The sequence below is a fragment of the Schistocerca serialis genome, chromosome 3 (assembly GCF_023864345.2).
Source record: "Schistocerca serialis cubense isolate TAMUIC-IGC-003099 chromosome 3, iqSchSeri2.2, whole genome shotgun sequence".
Lineage (NCBI taxonomy): Eukaryota > Metazoa > Arthropoda > Insecta > Orthoptera > Acrididae > Schistocerca > Schistocerca serialis.
Window position 1 is genome coordinate 865,237,176 of NC_064640.1, and position 20,237 is coordinate 865,257,412.

Below are 20,237 nucleotides of genomic sequence, written 5' to 3' on the forward strand. Positions count from 1 at the left end.
AATTCAAATGCCTTTGTCTTACTGCAAGGATTTATAAAACGAGTAATTATATTTTTTGATGTAGGAAGCAGTCAAAGTTGCGAAATTAAGTTCATTTTATTTACCTGATGACTGTTTTCTGGAATTACAATTCGTTCTCAGATCATACAAACGGACAAATGGTATATTCCGTGATAGCACACAAACCATGTTAACGCTCTACATACTTGGGTCTAAGAGAAGTTTTACAGTTACCACTGGCAGGACAAACATATATGTTTGTCCTGCCAATGGTCACCGTAAAACTTGACTTAGACACATGAATGTGCAGTATTAACATGTTTTGCGTGCTATCGCGGAATACACCTTTTTTTCTATTTGGATGATTTGAGAATGGGTCCTAATACCCGAAACCGGTCATCATCTAAGTAATAACTGCATTTCGCAACATTGGCTGTTTTCTACATCAAAGTGGTTAACAAAGTTGATGTTCCGTTATTAATCCAGCATTCCGAAAAATAGAATAATTTATGCTTGCTGTGGAAAATGTGCATACCAACAAACCTGTTAATTTCTAAACGTATCACCCCGCCGTTAAATACATATCGTGAAATGGCCGTAGTGATAAAGTCGGAGAAAATACTGCACATGCGAAGCGTGTTGTTAGTCTATTTTGTGCCCAGTATCCACGAATAGAAAAGGAAGCAGCAAACGATATCGGAGTTATGTACAGCCAGAAACCATGGAAGAGATTGGGTAATAGAAATGCAGACGTGCCTAAGGGAAACTACGAGTAGCGCTTAGTAAATGGGTCTACTGGTTAACATGGATGGCAGGTGATGAAGCATTGTCAGCTTGAAATCAGATATTGATGTGGACAGCTGCTGAATATCTAAACTATTATCTGGAAGGACTTTGGGGCATAACCGTCTAAGTCTATTTTATTGTGACAGCGTTTCTTTACTCAGCATTCTACGCTATAAGTAGATACGGTTTATTTGAAAGCAGACACGCTCAGAGATACACAAAGTCTGTAATCATTATCTAAATAAGAGTGTAGAAGTAGATTTCTTTACAAGAAAGGCGTTGCGTATAAATTACGAGTATCTGTCATCACAGAAGAATTTGTAAACGTGCCTCCTCGTTAAATATATATCGCGCAAGGATTGTGTTATAGTTTTTTCATTATTTACAACGATATTACCCCTTCGCTTTGTTCATATCGCGCAAGAACCGCTACGATAAAATCGGATAAACTACTGCACGTGCAAAAGCGCGTTTTTTTCCCGCGCAACATCCACGGAGAGAGGATGAAGAGGCGAATGATTTTGGTGGTCTCAGCTATGTGCACCCATACACTTTGCTGATAAGGTGACAGAAATGTACACGCTGGCAACGAAATTTACGATTTAGTGCTGGTGATAAAGGATTGTCATTTGTAAACGTGACGGAGAGGTCAACACGAAAGAAGACTGCTGTGAAGAGCACTTTTCAGAGTATGTAAACTATTGGTCGGTAAGGCTTTGAGGCAAAATCTTGTCTGTATTTTTTTTTATCTGAGGATCTTTTTTCTTCAGAAGTCTACGCTATAGACGCATACGGGTTATCTATGCGTAAACCGCTCAGTGATACATGATACCAGTTTCTGAGTAAGAGTTGGGTTTCTTTACAAAAATGACAGTGGGCATCACGCATAAATTACAAGTATTGTGTCTCTCTTTACTGAAGAATCTGTAAATATATTATCCGCTCGTTACATACATCTAACGCGAGAACAGTGACGGGGAATCTACTGCACGTGCAGAAGCACGTTGCCGTAATTTTTCTCGCCAGCGTCCGAGAATGGAAGAGGATGGGGCAAACGATACTGCTGGTAGCAGTCGTGTGCAGCCGTACACCGTGCAGGAGATCGTGTGGCGAAATGTAGACGCGGGTGAGAGAAATTACGAGCAGCGGCGAGTAAGCGGTGCATCGACTGGATGTGAGATGGCAGAAAAAGAACCTGTTGCGAGCAAGCGCAGTTATGCGGGCGAGCGGCGCGGCGTGAGCGCGGGCGCGCGCGGGCTGCCGGCGTGGCGGCGGTGCGGCGGCGCAGCCCGGGCCTTACCTGCGTGTAGACAGAGGCAGAGGCAGAGGCACAGCGCGCGCAGCGTCGCCATGCTGCGAGTGGCCGCGGCGGCCGCTGCTGCTGCTGCTGCTGCTGCTGCGGCGCCTGCGAGCAAGCAACTGAGGGCGGCCGGCGCTCGCCGCTCCGCCGCCTTCATCGATTGCCTCCAAGACCAGCGCCGCGCCGCGCACAGTCTTAAAGCTGCGGCCCCCACTGCCGCCGCTGCCGTTGCCGACGGCACAGCCGACTCGCGGGTCCAAACGAATTCGTAATTATGGGCCCGGCCACACCCTGCGCGCCCACCCGCCGAAACCTCCGCGCGCACCTCCGATCTAGCGCGATCCCGGTGCGATCCCCCAGGCCGGTAACCGCCGCGTCCCGAAACCGGAGGAACTTCCGCGGATCTGGGACCTTTTCGACGTCGACATTAGTGGAACGCTGCGGTCGCACTAATGGACGAGTGTTTTAGCACAGTAATGCGGCAATGGACCCGTATTTTGGGGAACTACCTTCCAATCCTTGTTCGACCGAGACGATTATGCACGAATATATCGGATGGACCGAATCTTCTTCTTTTTTCACATCTAACTTGATAATTTTGGCCCTCAACTACTAATCTAAAAATGTTCTTACTACAGGCTAGGCGGAGCTACTTTATTCTTTGTTACAGTTGTCTATTTACAACTATTACACTACCGGCCATTAAAACTGCTGCAACACGAAGATGACTTGCTACAGACGGGAAATTTAACCGACAGGAAGAAGATGCTGTGATATGCAAATGATTACCTTTCCAGAGCATTCACACAAGGCTGGCGCCGGTGGCGACACCTACAACGTGCCGACATAATTTTCCAACCGATTTCTCATACACAAACAGCAGCTGACCGGCGTTGCCTGGTGAAACTTAGTTGTGATGGCTCGTGTAAAGAGGAGAAATACTTTTCCGACTTTGATAAAGTTCGGATTGTAGCCTATCGCGAATGCGGTTTATCGTATCACGACATTGCTGCTCGCGTTGGTCGAGATCCAATGACTGTTAGCAGAATATGGAATCTGTGGGTACAGGAGGGTAATACGGAACGCCGAATCGAGATGACAGGCGTCTTATCCGCAGGCTGTAACGGATCGTGCAGCCAAGTCTCGATCCCTGAGTCAACAGATGGGGACGTTTGCAAGACAACAACCATCTCCACGAACAGTTAGACGACGTTTGCAGCAGCATGGACTATCAGCTCGGATAACAGACAGGAACGCTTGCGATGGTGTACTCAACGACGAACTTGGGTGCACGAATGGCAAAATGTCATTTTTTCGGATGAATCCAGGTTCTGTCTACAGCATCATGATGGTCGCATCCGTGTTTGGCGACATGGCGGTGAACGCAGATTGGAAGCGTGTATTCGTCATTGCCATACTGGCGTATCACCCGGCGTGATGGTATGGGGTGCCATTGGTTACACGTCTCGGTCACCTCTTGTTCGCATTGACGGCACTTTGAACAGTGGACGTTACATTTCAGATGTGTTACGACCCGTGGCTCTACCCTCCATTCGATCCCTGCGAAACCCTACATTTCAGCAGGATAATGCAAAACCACATGTTGCAGGTCCTGTACGGACCTTTCTGGATACAGAAAATGTTCGACTACTGCCCTGGCCAGCACATTCTCCAGATCTCTCACCAACCTTTAAACGTCTGGTCAATGGTGGCCGCGCAACTATCTCGTCACAATACGCCAGTCACTACTCTTTATGAACTGTGGTATCGTGTTGAAGCTGCATGGGCAGCTGTACCTGTACACGCCATCCAAGCTCTGTTTGACTCAATGCCCAGGCGTATCAAGGCCGTTATTACGGCCAGAGGTGGTTGTTCTGGGTACTGATTTCTCAGGATCTATCCACCCAAAGTGCGTGAAATTGTAATCACATGTCAGTTCCAGTATAATATATTAGTCCAATGAATACCCGTTTATCATCAGCATTTCTTCTTGGTGTAGCAATTGTAATGTCCAGTGGTGTATTACAAATTTTACACTGAGCTGATAAAACTCGTGGGACACCTCCTAATATCACGTCGGGCCCCCTTTTGCCCTGCGTAGTTCTACGTGGCGTGGACTCAACAAGTCGTTGGACGTCCCCAGCATAATTGTTGAGCGGTGCTGGCTCTATAACCGTCCATAATAGCGGAAGTGTTGCCAACGTAGAATTTTGTGCACTAACTGACGTCTCGCTAATGCCCCATAAATGTTCGATTGGATCTGTGTCGGTTGATATGGGTGGCCAAATCATTCTTTGGAATTCTGCAGAATGTTCTTCAAATCAGCCGCGATCGATTGTGGCCCTGTGACATGACATCGTCGTTTGGGAAAATTAAGTCCACGAATGACTGCAGTTGGTCTCCAAGTAGCTGAACAAATTCCTGTCAACGATCGGTGCAGTTGGACCAGAGGACCTATTTCATTCCATGTAAACACAGGCCACACCGTTATGGAGCAACTACCAGCTTCCAGAGTGCTTTGTTGACAACTTGGGTCCACGGTTTCGTGGGGGCAAAGGCACTTGCGTCCGTAGTCTGCTACCCGATGAACGCCAAATTTCGCCGCACTGTCTTAACGGTGATTTGGCTCTGAGCACTATGGGACTTAACTTCTGAGGTCATCAGTCCCCTTAGAACTTAGAACTACTTAAACCTAACTAACGTAAGGACATCACACACATCCACGCCCGAGGAAGGATTCGAACCTGCGACCGTAGCGGTCGCGTGGTTCCAGACTATAGTGCCTAGAACCGCTCGGCCACCCCGGCCGGCGAACATTTATCGCATTACTTCGTGAGCGAAAGTGTATGTGATGTGTCTTCAGTTCTTCACGCCATATCCGTGAAGTACTGCTCAAATTATATACGCTAACGTACTGTTTTGTTTTTCTCAATAAGTTGATGTAGTGGAATGTTGCTCGAATCGGAAACTGTGGAGTGTACTACACAGATGATTTGGACGGAGGGTACCATGACGGTACTCAAGTTCCTCCTCACCTGTTTCTCAAGTTCGTCAACGTTGCCAAGCGATTGTTAAGCACATCATTTTTTTTTAATTAATTGGTAGTATTTTTATTTCGTTGTTCCTGAAATTTCAGTATCTAAACGTTCTATACAGATCAACAGACTTGTAGGATCATACGAAAGGCAAACGAATAGACAGATGTGGAGAAAGCAAGAAATGATTGGCGCTGTTGTGGAAGTTGTAGAATATCAAACAAGAGCAAACTCGCGAAAGGTAACTGAAAAATGGTTCAAATGCCTCTGAGCACTATGCGACTTAACTTCTGAGGTCATCAGTCGCCTAGAACCTAGAACTAATTAAACCTAGCTAACCTAAGGACATCACAAACATCCATGCCCGAGGCAGGATTTCAACCTGCGACCGTAGTGGTCGCTCGGCTCCAGACTGTAGCGCCTAGAACCGCACGGCCACTCTGGCCGGCAGGTAACTGAAGTATTGCGTTGGAAGTGTATTAGAAGAGAGGGTAGGCAGATTTTACAAAAAAAATTTAGACTGAATGCCATTTCTCCCGTTCTATAGACGTAGCTTCCAGTTTCAGTGACTCACACCTACCTTCAATGAAGTAAAGGAACTATTCGTACCAGAACAACATTTTTGGCGGATTAGCAAGTTTTTGTTTTGCTTCACTATATACACTGTCTGGCAAGCATGTGATACACCCAGGAGACACGGTCAGATGTCAACGTAATTTTGTACACTTATACGCCATCGGAGGGTATGTAAATGAATACTATTGCAATTCTCTGTAACAGAAGGACGGTCAGCAGGGTGCGTTATGAAATGATAATTAAATCAAGACCCTAAGTTGTTGACAGGCGTTGATATACATCAATTGGGACAGTTGAAAATATGTGCCCCGACCGGGACTCGAACCCGGGATCTCCTGCTTACATGGCAGACAGTCTATCCGTCTGAGCCACCGAGGGCACAGAGGACAGTGCGACTGCATGGATTTATCCCTTGCACTCTCCCCGTGAGACCCACATTCCCGACTTAATGTCCACACACCACATTCGTAGTGCCCCTGCCCGTTACACTCATTACTCGCGGCAGACAATCTTACTTAGTCCCGTAAGAGTTCGGCAAAGCGTGTGCATCCAGCACAGAAGAAGAAGGTCAATGGCCGATTAGTCTTAATCATATGAAGACGATATCTGTTCTTTCGGACATGTCCAAAAGAACAGATACTATCTTCATATAAAATGCGTTATTGATGTTACCATGTCTGGTGGGGTGTTGAGTGATCTCTGTGAATGACACGGAGAAGCCACTTACTCGTGAAAAACAGCGTTGTCAGCACCTGATGTAGTTTGAAAGGGGCCTTGTTATGGATCTCCATTTGGCCGTCTGGTCCAATCGTCCAAATACCCACATTTGTGTAGAGATAGTTCGCCGCTTCGTGGTGCACCCTGGATAACGCTAAATAAATTAGCATAACTGTCGGACAGATGATATGCTTCATCTCCTGACCTATGCAGATCGCAATGAACACTAATTTGTAGAGCATTCGAATCTAATAGTAGCCCAATTTTGGACTGCATGGGAACGTGAAGACAAGCATGCGCATGCTCGTCATCAACGTTCCAATAGACAATGTCTGATCACAACGAGGAGGGATCGCCGTCTTGCGCATCTTGCACATCTTATCGCCTTCACATCTGCACCTGCCGCCCGACAACAAATAATGGACCCTCTGCAACATATTGCGCCATCCCGCACCATTGGTCAGACTGGCAGTAGCCGAACTAGGGAACTACCTCCTACACATATGCTGCCAGTAACACCACTACGATACGGCTGTCTCTATAGCGGTGCTGTGACCGGGAAGCATGGACTGTTGATTAATGACGTCAAAGGGGGTTCAGCGGCGACCGGTGCTTCTGTACTACGCTGGATGAACACTGGAGGAGAATATGGTGGGGAGAAGTCCATTTCCTTCAATGGAGAGGCACGACAGTGTTACTCCTAGGAGTCATTGGGTATAACTTCAGATCACAGCTAGTACTTATTGTGTGAACACTGACAGCACAACAGTACGTCACGGGTAACCTGCATCCTCATTTGTCACCTCTTTGGAGTAGAATTGTGGTGCCATTTTTCAACAGGACAGTGCTCCTCCACATATGGAAGTTTTCTCTACGAACTGTCTGCGTAATGCTGAGGTACTCTTGTGGTCAGGAATATCCTGAGATCTATCCTCAATACATGGTGTGTGGGACCAGCTCGGACATCAACTCCAACCCAGTGCTGGTATCCAGGATATCGAGGACCATTTACAACAGCTGTGGGCCACCTCGCCTCAGCACCCTCCCCACCGAATCGGTCCATGCACCCAGGGAAGCGGGTGCACTGTCGTGCTGATAAGATGGATTATACTACCAAATTTTCTGTAAATTTGACTCGATTTTTTTATCACTGCAGTAACATCACAGACCATCTTAACACGTATAGTTCTGTTTCGCTTCCTTCTTACCTTGTGGATGCTTCACTCTTTCTGTCAGGAAGTGTATTTGTAAGTCATCTTCTAAGACATGAAAATTAAGAATAACTATTGTTGCTGGAGTGAACCATTGTCTTGCTTCGACATCATACAAGACTGTGTTCCCATGCACTGGAGTAAATTGACAAAAATGACTACTTTCAAGCAAATGCAAATTTTTAGGCCTTACGAAAATCTTCTTCTTCTTTTGCTTGTGCCTTCATCCCGCGATATTTCGCAGGGTCGGCATGGTTAGGGTCGGAATTGGCAAGGTTAACTTAAGGGGTGGCCGGATACCCTTCCTGTCAATAGCTAGTTTATGTGCCTTCAGAAGGTGATCAATGAGTACGGCATAGTAAACTATTTCTCAAATCTCTTTGCTAGCAGTGGTTTATTGACGTCGAAAGTTCTCTTTAAATGATAAAAATATGACTGACCTACCCTGTTTTGAATAATAAGAGCTGTGCAGAAGTAATATTGGGTAGTAATAGGAAATTGAACTGTCGTAATGAGAAGGCAAGCCTTCAATACTGGTAAAGTGAATAATCTGACTGCAAGAATTTTGAACAGTAGAAACTGCCTGAATAATGAACTTTGACATAAAACCTATGACAATTAGTTTTCCAAAACTGATCGCAGGTCCCAGAACTAAATCTGTCTCTGAATGAAATAAACTAGCCTTGATTGAAAAAAAAGAAAACATCAAAATTATTTAATCCTTACGTGTGTTCTGCACAAATCTGGATAACGCGTTGCAATACTGCTTTCTCTTGTGCGCCGCTATGCTAAAGCTGCAAATTACTATATCCCTGGCGGAAACACTCGCGAGGTGCAATGAGTTCTCTGTTAGTTGCAAATCGAAGTATTTTTGGAACACACTTGGTTCCTTTTTTACTTTTGAAAAAACCATGATCAATTAAAAACTGTAAGAGAAGGTTTGAAACATAGCATTACAATTGCTTCCTCACTTTAACACAGCTAACCACTATCTGTTATTGCGCCTACACGCACACCAAAGATGATAACCTAACCCTGCGATATAGTTTACAACATCGCTACTCGCTCACATGTAACAGCTCGAGGCCAAAGATATGACATTACTGTACAATCAATTAATGCTGAAATGACACCTATCTACTTCTTGAGCGCTCATAATCGTCGTGATCACCTCCAGTGGATGCACAGCCATGGGTAAGTAGCGTAATACTCTTTAGAACAATCGAAAACTAGACAGAAAAAGTTTTAACCAATCTGGGTCACATTAGTTGGGGTTAATCCTCATTAAATATTATCAATAATCTTCATCATCAAACACACAAATATGCAATAAACTTCATAATGCAACTCATCTGAAATACACCAAAATAAAATTCCCATTTCTGTCTACATCAATGGTCTCCCACACGAAAAACCCTCCATAGGCATAAGTATAAAACATTGAATACTGTGCACAAAACGCTTGCAATGACAATAGATCCTGAGAAAAGGAAATTGTAGCTTCGAGAAAATATTCCTTCTGACAGTAGACAAAAAAATGTGTGAAAGCAACAGGTTATGGATAGCATCAGATAAATGGTAAAAAATTCTCCTGAGTAACAGCATTGTAAATCCAAATATAAGTGCAAGTCCAACGTTATAAGATAAGAAAGGACAAATACGCTGTAGTGATATCAATCCAGTAGTAATCCAGATCACAGTGTAAGTGTGTTTTCTGTAAATCTGTGTGAGTGTGCCCTATTCATGACATTCTTTGACATTCGTAAAATGGTGTACACCCATACTACGTTTGGTTCTCAAAGTTTCCACTTCCAAAGCATTCTGATGACAAATACGACGAATTCTGTATTGTCTGTTATAGGAAAGAAAGATTTTGCTGAACAGGCGTTTTCCTTTATGAGACAATCTGTGTGATCTGACAAGTACTTTTTGACCTACCTGAATGGTTCGCTTGATTCCAGGAGGCTGCTTGTGTTGAATCCTCTTCTCTGCAGCACGCTTGATTTTTCGTAGGGCTATATCCACAATTTGATGGTGTAGTAAGCAACGTAACTTACGTATCGGTACAAGTTCTCAGACTCTGTCAGGTGTCAGTTTGTTTTTCAGTACAAAGTACAGAGAAAGTAAGGTAGGAGCGTTGGGAATAAAGTTGATAACATCCTGAAATGTGTAAATGTATTTGTCCTTATCTCTGTGTTTCCTTTGGCAATACAATCTGCATAGTTTACTATCTCTTTCATAATGCGTTTAGTTGGATTTGAAGAAGCATGATAGAGGGAAATGTAAGTGGGATTGATGTTCCTGCTCGAGAGTGTGCGAATCCAGTGACTTGACGTAAATTGCGAACCGATGTCAGAAATAACCTACTCAACGTGACCAACTCCTGTTAAAAAAACTCTTAACAAAGGCCGCGGATACAGTTTTGCCAGTAACGTTAGGCGAAGGTGTGAATGAAACAAATTTCTACGTGAGCTCTACAGCTACGAAAATATGAGAGAAGCCTTGTCTGCTGTTGACAATAGGACCGCATAAGTCAACAGCTGCTAGATGACGTAATTTCACAGGAATGATAGGATACAACTGAGCATAGAAAGAAGAAGTTGATGTCTTGGCTTTCTGGTATAATTTGCACTTCATAAGAACACGACGAATGCGTTTCTCCATATTAAAGAAATAAGACGTTTGACGGAGAACGAAAAAGCATTTGCAGGCTCCATAATGAGCATAACTGAGATGTCTGTACCAGATAAGTTTGTTCACTAGCTGCTTGGGAATGCAGAAAAGCTAGGTAGAGCTGTCAGGTGTTAACCATTTAAACAGGATGTTATTCCGAACGAGATAGTAAAGTCTGATAGACGGTTTGGTTTTGTCTCGCCATTTCCGTTTGATGTTTCTCCAGATAGGATCCTTGTCTTGCTCTTTAGCAATGTCGGACAGCGCCGAAGAAATAAAGTTTTCGAAAGCTACCTGTTGAATGTATGTTGTTGTTGTTGTGGTCTTCAGTCCTGAGACTGGTTTGATGCAGCTCTCCATGCTATTCTATCCTGTGCAAGCTTCTTCATCTCCCAGTACCTACTGCAACCTAAATCCTTCTGAATCTGTTTAGTGTATTCATCTTTTGGTCTCCCTCTACAATTTTACCCTCCACGCTGCCCTCCAATACTAAATTGGTGATCACTTGATGCCTCAGAACATGTCCTACCAACCGGTCCCTTCTTCTAGTCAAGTTGTGCCACAAACTCCTCTTCTCCCCAACTCTATTCAGTACCTCCTCATCAGTTATGTGATCTACCCACCTAATCTTCAGCATTCTTCTGTAGCACCACATTTCGAAAGCTTCTATTCTCTGCCTCTCCAAACTATTTATTGTCCATGTTTCACTTCCATACATGGCTACACTCCACACAAATGCTTTCAGAAACGACTTCCTGACACTTAAATCTATACGCGATGTTAACAAATTTCCCTTCTTCAGAAACGCTTTCCTTACCATTGCCAGTCTACATTTTATATCCTCTCTACTTCGACCATCATCAGTTATTTTGCTCCCCAAATAACAAAACTCATTTACCACTTTAAGCGTCTCATTTCCTAATCTAATTCCCGCAGCATCACCCAATTTTATTCTACTACATTCCATTATCCTCGTTTTGCTTTTGTTGATGTTCATCTTATATTCTCCTTTCAAGACACGGTCCATTCCGTTCATCTACTCTTCCAGGTCCTTTGCTGTCTCTGACATAATGTACAACATGCTGAAATTGGCGTGACAAAATTCTGTAGAAGAACCAGGCGGAGTACCACCAAGTGAGCGAGATAATGCATCAGCGGCCGGGTTGGGGATTTTCTCTGCTCGGGGACTGGGTGCTTACGTTATCCTAATCATTTCATCATCATCATCATTCGTGACAGTAGTTAGACTGGACTGTGTAAAAAACTGGACTGTGTAAAAATTGGGACTTCGTACGGGTGCTGATGATCGCGGAGTTGAGCGCCCCACAAACTAAACATCATCATCAAAATGCATCAGCGACAATATTCACAACACCGGGAATGTAGATGACAGTATAGCGAAACTCTTGTAAATACATAGCCCAACGAAGTAAACGCTCATGAGAAAGTTTTGCAGACATAATAAATTGCAGTGCTCTGTGATCAGTATAAATCTTGGTATCTCTGCCAAATAAGAAGTGACGGAATTTGGAAAAGGTCCACACGACTGCCAAACATTCAAGTTCTGTTATAGAATAGTTACGTTCAGCTGGAGAGAAAACGCGGTTAGCGAAAGCAATGCTTTTCTTAACAACAATGCCATCTTCTTCGATCTCTTGAAACAGATAGACCAGTGGCTGTTTTAGAACTGTCAGTGGCCAAACAGAAGTCATGTGAAAGATTAGGATGAGAAAGTAGAGGAGCGTTCAATAAAGCTTGTTTTAAACTGACAAAATCTTTTTGAGCTTCGTCGTCCCAGAACCAGCTGGAATTTTTGGCACTAAGTTGGCACAGAAGTGGGGTATCGAGAGCTTTGTAGTGCTCGAAACGACGAAAGCAATTTTACCAAACCGAGAAAACTTCTGACTTGACATTTGTAAGTGGGTGTGGTGATGTCACGGATAGCTTGCAACTTATCCGGGTCAGGTTCAATGCAAGAAACAGATACGACGTGACCTAGAAATTTGATGTTAGGTTTGCTGATCCCAGATCTTTTCGGATGTGAGAATGTCATTGACATAAGCGGTAATCTTATTTTTCAAATGATAAGGTAAAATAGAATTTAAACCTCTGATGAATGCTACAGACGAAATGTTTAATCCAAAGGGAAGTTTGCAGAACTGATAGCATATGCCAAAACAGAGAAAGGCCGTGTATTTGTGCCAATCAGGGTGCAATCAGTCTGCCAAAAACTGGATTCTAAATCAAGAGAGGAGAATACTGTGACACCATGAAATTTCTGAAGAATCTCTTCCAAGGTTTGTGGTCTATCGGTTTCTGGAATACTGACGTTATTAATTTGTCTCGTATCGAGAACAAGCCTCAGTGAACCATCTTTCTTCTTCACAATATAAAGCGGGTTGTTATAAGGGCTGGCTGCATGGAATTAATTACTTCTTTAACTTTCTAACGATAAACAAAAGGAATGGTGTAGTGTCGTCCACCAAAAGTATTTTGTGGCTTAACTCGAAATTCATAAAGAAAGCTACGAATGGTGCCAGGTACATTATCAAAAACGTGAGCATGAGTTTGTAAGATTTCCTGTAATTGCTGTTTATGAAAATCAGAGGTGGCTTTACAATTGTCAACTTTGTTCAGAATCGTATCGAAAACGTCAATCACAGTGTCGTCATCGTTGTGCTCATAGTACGGGTCAGCTGAATTAAATTATGTGGTGTACCTATTACTGTTTGAAGAAAGGAAATGCAGGCGGTTAATGTCTTGTTCCTCGCTAGAGACGCTCTGGTCAAAATTTAAAGAAATCATACTGTCGTCATTTTGTAACGTAATACAAGAATTTTTAAAATCCAGTTGTTAATAAAGGAACTATAAGAAAGTTGGCGAAAAATATGTGACCTCTCGTGGAAAACTGTAAGTGAGTTTGAGATTAGACTTCAACTGTTTTTCCAGGTACAGCACCATTTATATCATCAGAATTGCAGCGGTTGAATGCTGCGTCACTCATGACAGTAACGGAAGAACCAGAACTCAGAACTGCTTTCAATAAGTGTTTCGCCGGCCGCGGTGGTCGTGCGGTTCTAGCGCTGCAGTCCGGAACCGCGGGACTGCTACGGTCGCAGGTTCGAATCCTGCCTCGGGCATGGATGTGTGTGCCGTCCTTAGGTTAGTTAGGTTTAAGTAGTTCTAAGTTCTAGGGGATTGATGACCTAAGATGTTAAGTCCCATAGTGCTCAGAGCCATTTGAACCATTTGAATACGTGTTTCCCAACCTGAATGGTAATAACAGGATGATAAAAACGTTTCAGAGGCTGTTCAGATTCACGTAACAGTAAATCCCTGATGTCTTCTAAGCGAATCATATGCTCTATAATATCTGCAGAATGCGATGTACGCTGTGTTGGCACGGCGTAGGCATCATCTGACGCCTTGTCCTCTAGTCATTGTTGCGTAGCTTCTGTAGTGTTCGGTGCGTTGGCAGATGCGACTTTAGTGATTTGATCAGTGCACTGGGGTTCTGAATGGTTTTTATTACCTTGTTGCGGATGAAAATGTGAATCATTTAAGCATAAAGAATGGTTGTTATTAAAGTACCCTTTATTCCTGTAATAACTATTAAAATTTCTATTTCCCAGTTTTTTCCCACTGTGACCTTGAAAATGCGGGCCATTGCCATAGGAGTTTTTCTGGTACGGCTGCTGTCTGTTGCTACGGAGATGGTTCCTGTGTACAAAATTATTGCCAGAACCGTTTTGCGAAAATGATTGCTGCTGTGACAGCTGTTGCGGCAAAGGCTGACTTATGTGTTGTCCTGAAATAGCATATTACTGACTAGACTGTTGAAAATTGTGATTCTGCTGTTGGTAGTCATTAGGAAACCTTTGGATCTACTGAAAATGCCGTTGGTGATTACCATGAGAATTCTGATTGTTTCCCAAAATATTTACCCTTATTGTATATGTAGTGAAAATTACGAGTGTTGTTAGAAAAGTTATTATTATTTTTCTGTTGAAAAAATGACTGATCAGTTTCAAGTAATTGTAAAACGTCGCGAAATGTACATCTGTTAGATTTTTGTTAACCTGCTCTTAAAGCACTTTTCAGACTTCCTGGAAGTTTTGAAATGCAGAGGTGAATCAAACCTGACGGGCTGAATTAAATGCTGCTTTTGTTGTACCATATATCCAAACTATTGTGTTAAAGTCTCAAAATTGGAGGTGTTGAAATTTGGTAAATTAAGTAATCCGTCTTTTACTGCACGCTGTGTCGTCTCATACCAGTACACTGCGAGGAAAACGCTTTGGAATTCCCCAACGGAAAAACATTGGCGTGCAATAGGTCGCATTCTCGTCGACGGTTCCCCCTTCAAGAAGCTGCAGATACATTCTAATCTATGAGAGACAGGCCAGAGAAAGTGAATTGCTGAATCCAGTCCAAGGGAAGTAGGCAATTAGGACAATTACGAAACACTCTGAATTTCCTGGCAGATAAAAACAGCTTGTAGTCGAATCCATCGATTCTTAAATTATCAAAATAATGCTGTCGGTTGAAAGAGGTACGAGAGTTGTCATGTGATTGTAAAAAGTCTCTTTCTCTGATGAGTTTAATAAGCTGTTGCGGAGAATGTTCTATATTCTGATCGGTACAATGCGTGGCAAAATTATGTGAGCAGTCCTGAAAAATGGAATCGTTCTGACAGTCAGAAAGGCAAGCACTAATTTTCTTAAGTTCCTGTTTGGTTTGGCGATGAATTTGTATTTGCCTCTGTCGTACGTTTTCAAGTGAATGATATTCTTCAGTGTCAGTGAAGTGTACCGACTGTGTGCCTTCAGACTGACTGTCATGGTTTAATTTTAATTGCGCTGCTGTGTCGGCGAGTTCTTCGTATTCCGTTTTGAGGTTTTCGAATTCGTCGTGGATTTTAGAATTATCAGCTTTAAGTGCCTGTAACTGTACGGCATGACTACGCGTTTTCTTTTGCAGAGTAGCAAAAATTTCACTGGGTAACGACTATCTCATTTTAACAATAAGTAGGGCTTTGCCTTGCCGCTGAGTTTCAGAAATGGTATTAAGTTGTTCATCAATGGCTACTTCTCTGTCAGAAACAGGCTGGTTAAGGTTGTCATGAGCTGTAAAAAAATGTGTATGAAATCTTATGGGACTTAACTGCTAAGGTCATCATCCCTAAGCTTACACACTACTTAACCTAAATTATCCTAAGGACAAACACACAGACCCATGCCCGAGGGAGGACTCGAACCTCCGCCGGGACCAACCGCACAGTCTATGACTGCAGCGCCCTAGACCGCTCGGCTAATCCCGCGCGGCCGTGAGCTATAGTTAGTTCGCTTAAATGAGATGTGACATTGCTAACCTCGCTTGAAACGTTGTTTATACAGTCTGTTAAAGTTTTGTGACTGTCTTTTAATTCGTCGGAGATTGCTTTTGATTATCACGGAGCGCATCTAAAGATTTTTTTATGCTCTTCGAATTTGTGATTAAGCCCTACCAAATGAGTAGCCTGTACATCAAAACGTTCTGTAAGACATTCATGATTTCTAGAACATTTATCAATAAGCTCTTGAAATTGCTTTGTAGGCGACTCGTTACTGTTTTTAAGTTCGTCAAAACTAGTGGATTGTTCATCAAAACGTTTATTGTTTTCTATTAAATGAATACCCTTCGCTGCATATAGGCGTTGATATAAGTCAGCGGGGACAGTTGAAAATATGTGCTCCGATCGAGACTCGAACCCGGGATCTCCTGCTTACAAGGCATAGGCTCTATCCATCTTTCTTTTCTTTTTTTTTCATTGTTGATCGTTGTGTATGGTTGTTGCGGACGTCACATGACATCCGTTAAAGTTCACTTGTTGATCCTTCCACTCTGTTTTTTTATTACAGAGGCTAACCAGCTCTCAGATCGAACAGGCTCAGCTACCGTGCTGGCCTCCAGCTGAGTCGCCGAGGACACAGAGGATAGTGCGACTGCAGGGACTTATCTCTGGCACGCCTCCCGTGAGACCCATATTCGCAACTCATTGTCCCACATTATATTCATAGTGTCCCTGCCCACCATACTCATTACTCGCGGTTTTACCACCGATTCCGAAAGAACAGATACGATCTTCAATATATTTATTATTTTCGTCAGATAATGTCTTAACAGCTTGCAACAGGCGTTCAAAATCTGATTGAGAAAAAGAATGTGGATTGTTGGTTGTCAGAGAACGCTGTTGCGTAACAGAATTGTCGGAAAAGTTTTGTCGAGGACGGGGGACGGATTTTGTCAAAGGGAGTGAATCTTCCATATTTATCTGTTCGCAATTACTATACTCAGAAAATAAAATATCAGTATTACCACCAACATTATTATCAGAATGCGGAGTCTCGTCAGGGTCAAGAGTGTCTACAATGTTCGGGCATTGACTATCTTGGTGCAAAGCAGCAACATCTTGCATTATTAAGTCAGAAATGTTCTGGAGTAGCATCAAGCGGCGGCAGGTCGGCCAGGAACGATACAGCGGACAGGACTGTGAGATGACGTCAGCTAATAGTACGCTAACGGACCACTCTCTAGGACGACACCGACACTGGAGCGGCATCTAGGCGAACAGAATACAGGGTGAGTCACCTAACATTACCGCTGGATATATTTCGTAAATAACATAAAATACTGGCGAACCGATTCCACAGACCGAACGTGAGGAGAGGGGCTAGTGTAATTGTTTAACACAAACCATACAAAAATGTACGGAAGTATATTTTTAACACAAACCTACGTTTTTTTTTAAATGGAACCACGTTAGTTATGTTAGCACATCTGAACATATAAACAAATACGTAATCAGTGCCGTTTGTTGCATTGTAAAATATTAATTACATCAGGATATATTGTAACCTAAAGTTGACGCTTGAGTACCACTCCTCCGCTGTTAGATCGTGTGTATCGGAGAGCACCGAATTACGTAGGGATCCAAAGGCAACGGTGATGGACCTTAGGTACAGAAGAGACTGGAACAGCACATTACGTCCACATGCTAACACCTTTTTATTGGTCTTTTTCACTGACGCACATTACCATGAGAGGTGAGGTACACGTACACACGTGGTTTCCGTTTTCAATTACGGAGTGGAATAGAGTGTGTCCCGACATGTCAGGCCAATAGATGTTCAATGTGGTGGTCATCATTTGCTGCACACAACTGCAATCTCTGGCGTAATGAATGTCGTACACGCCGCAGTACATATGGTGTAATGTCGCCGCAGGCTGCCACAATACGTTGTTTCATATCCTCTGGGGTTGTAGGCACATCACAGTACACACGTTACACGATGGCCACCACATTGAACATCTATTGGCCTGACATGTCGGGACACACTCTATTCCACTCCGTAATTGAAAACGGAAACCACGTGTGTACGTGTACCTCACCCCTCATGGTAATGTACATGTGCGTCAGTGAAAAAGACCAATAAAAAGGTGTTAGCATGTGGACGTAATGTGCTGTTCCAATCTCTTCTGTACCTAAGGTCCATCACCGTTCCCTTTGGATCCCCACGTAATTCGGTGCTCTCCGATACACACGATCGAACAGCGGAGGAGTGGTACTCAAGCGTCAACTTTAGGTTACAATATCTCCGGATGTAATTAACATTTTACAATGCAACAGACGGCACTGATTACGTATTTGTTTATATGTTCAGATGTGCTAACAAAACTAGCGTGGTTCCATTTAAAGAAACGTAGGTTTGTGTTAAAAAACATACCTCCGTGCATTTTTGTATGGTTTGTATTAAACAATTACACTAGCCCCTCTCCTCACGTTCGGTCTGTGGAATCGGTTCGTCAGTATTTGATGTGGTTTACGAAATATATCCAGCGGTAACGTTAGGTGACTCACCCTGTATAAGCACCGCTCCGCCTAGCCGCGGACCAGTTCGCGAGTTGAAGACGAGCCGTCCTACGAACTGTACAGCAGTCACTTATGAAATGTATTGTTTTGCTTGTATTGGAATTGTATATACTGAAGGACACTGATTATTTACGTGTCGCTATTTGCTTGCGACACACCTTTGTGAATATGCAAGGTTAAGTTCAAATGGTTCAAATGGCTCTGAGCACTATGCGACTCAACTGCTGAGGTCATCAGTCGCCTAGAACTTAGAACTAATTAAACCTAACTAACCTAAGGACATCACACACACCCATGCCCGAGGCAGGATTCGAACCTGCGACCGTAGCGGTCACGCGGTTCCAGACTGAAGCGCCTTTAACCGCACGGCCACACCGGCCGACTGCAAGGTTAAGTATTGTCACTTATCTTACTGTAATAGAAATCTATTATCACGATTTGCTTGAATTGTTGTCTAGCGGTCCGAGAAAGCATGTTTCCCAGGCACCCTACATTAGACGAGTAGGAAGAACATAGCAAGAAATATGGCTAGTATTTGTAAAGGGTGTCCAGAAAAGGACTCCCTGATTTCAAAATTAAATATCTCGAAAACAAAGATCGATAGAGGAATGCAGTAAACGGTATGTTTATTGTGAAAGCTGTAAGAAGTTTATACAGCAGTTTGAAATAATAGTTACAAAAGCTGCTAACAGATGGCGCTGTAATCGCCATACGTAATGCCTAGTATAAATAGTGATCCGAAGCCCAGAGCGATCAGTTCCACTATTGAAACGTGAAAGGAGGATAGCGTACTGAAGGAAGAGATAAAAATCATGTACTCCATTGAACAACGCGTTTTTCTGGTGCTAGAGTACCACAGGTTAGAAGAGAGTCCTACGGCAACAAGGCGAAGTTTTCAAGCACGATTTAATGTTACAAAAGGACCCGATGCGAAAACCATTCGTACGCTCTTCGCAAAATTTCAACGAACAGGCAGCGTAACTGATGATCTAGTGGGGCATGTTGGCCGCAAGCAAACCGCAGTTACGCCTGAAAATATCGCCACAGTTTCTGGAATTATTCAGCGAAATCCAATGTCATCCGTCCGTAGAATTGCATCTGAGACTGGTTTGAAGCGTTCCAGCACGCAGAAAATACTGAGAAAGAGCCTACACATGTTTCCATTCAAAATTCAAACGCACCAGGCCATACCCGTACGAGCTGTGCAACAAAGGGTTGCCTTTGCTAATCAGATGCTCACAATGATTGATAGTGAAGGATTTGATGTTGGCTGCATCTAGTTTACAGATGAAGCACACTTCCACCTGAATGGATACGTGAATAAGCAGAACTGGCAATTTTGGGGTTCCGAAAAGCCATATTGGTGTGAAGCGAAACCCCTGTATTCTCCTAAAGTTACTGTTTGGGCTGCAGTATGCAGCAGAGGCATTATTGTCCCTTTTTTCATTCGAGAAGCGGTCACTGGTGCACGTTACGTTGCAATTTTGGGACAATTTGTCGCCACACAGCAAGCGTTAGAGGATCGACCAGGTACTGAATGGTTTATGCAAGATGGAGCCCGACCACATCGGACCGAACAAGTGTTTCGCTTTCTTGAGGAATACTTCGGGAATCGAGTCATTGCTTTGGAATATCCCAAATTTACTGGTGCAGGCATGGATTGGCCTCCATATTCGCCGGATTTGACTCCCTTGTGACTTTTTTGTGGGGCACAGTGAAAGACATGGTCTACCCGAAGCATCCCGCCACGCTGGACGAGCTTGAATCGGCGACCTCTGTGGAATGTGAATCCATTTCGGTTGATACACTACGAAATGTGATGGCGAATTTCATTCTTCGTTTGCGCCATCTCTGTAGTGCCAATGGTGAACATTTTGAACACATTGTGATGTGATTGTTTGCAAAGATTGTTTTCATACGATTATTTCACTTATGTATGCTGATATGAGCTGTACAGCGTACAGCGCCATCTGTTAGCAGCTTTTGTAACTATTATTTCAAACTGCTGTATAAACTTCTTACAGCTT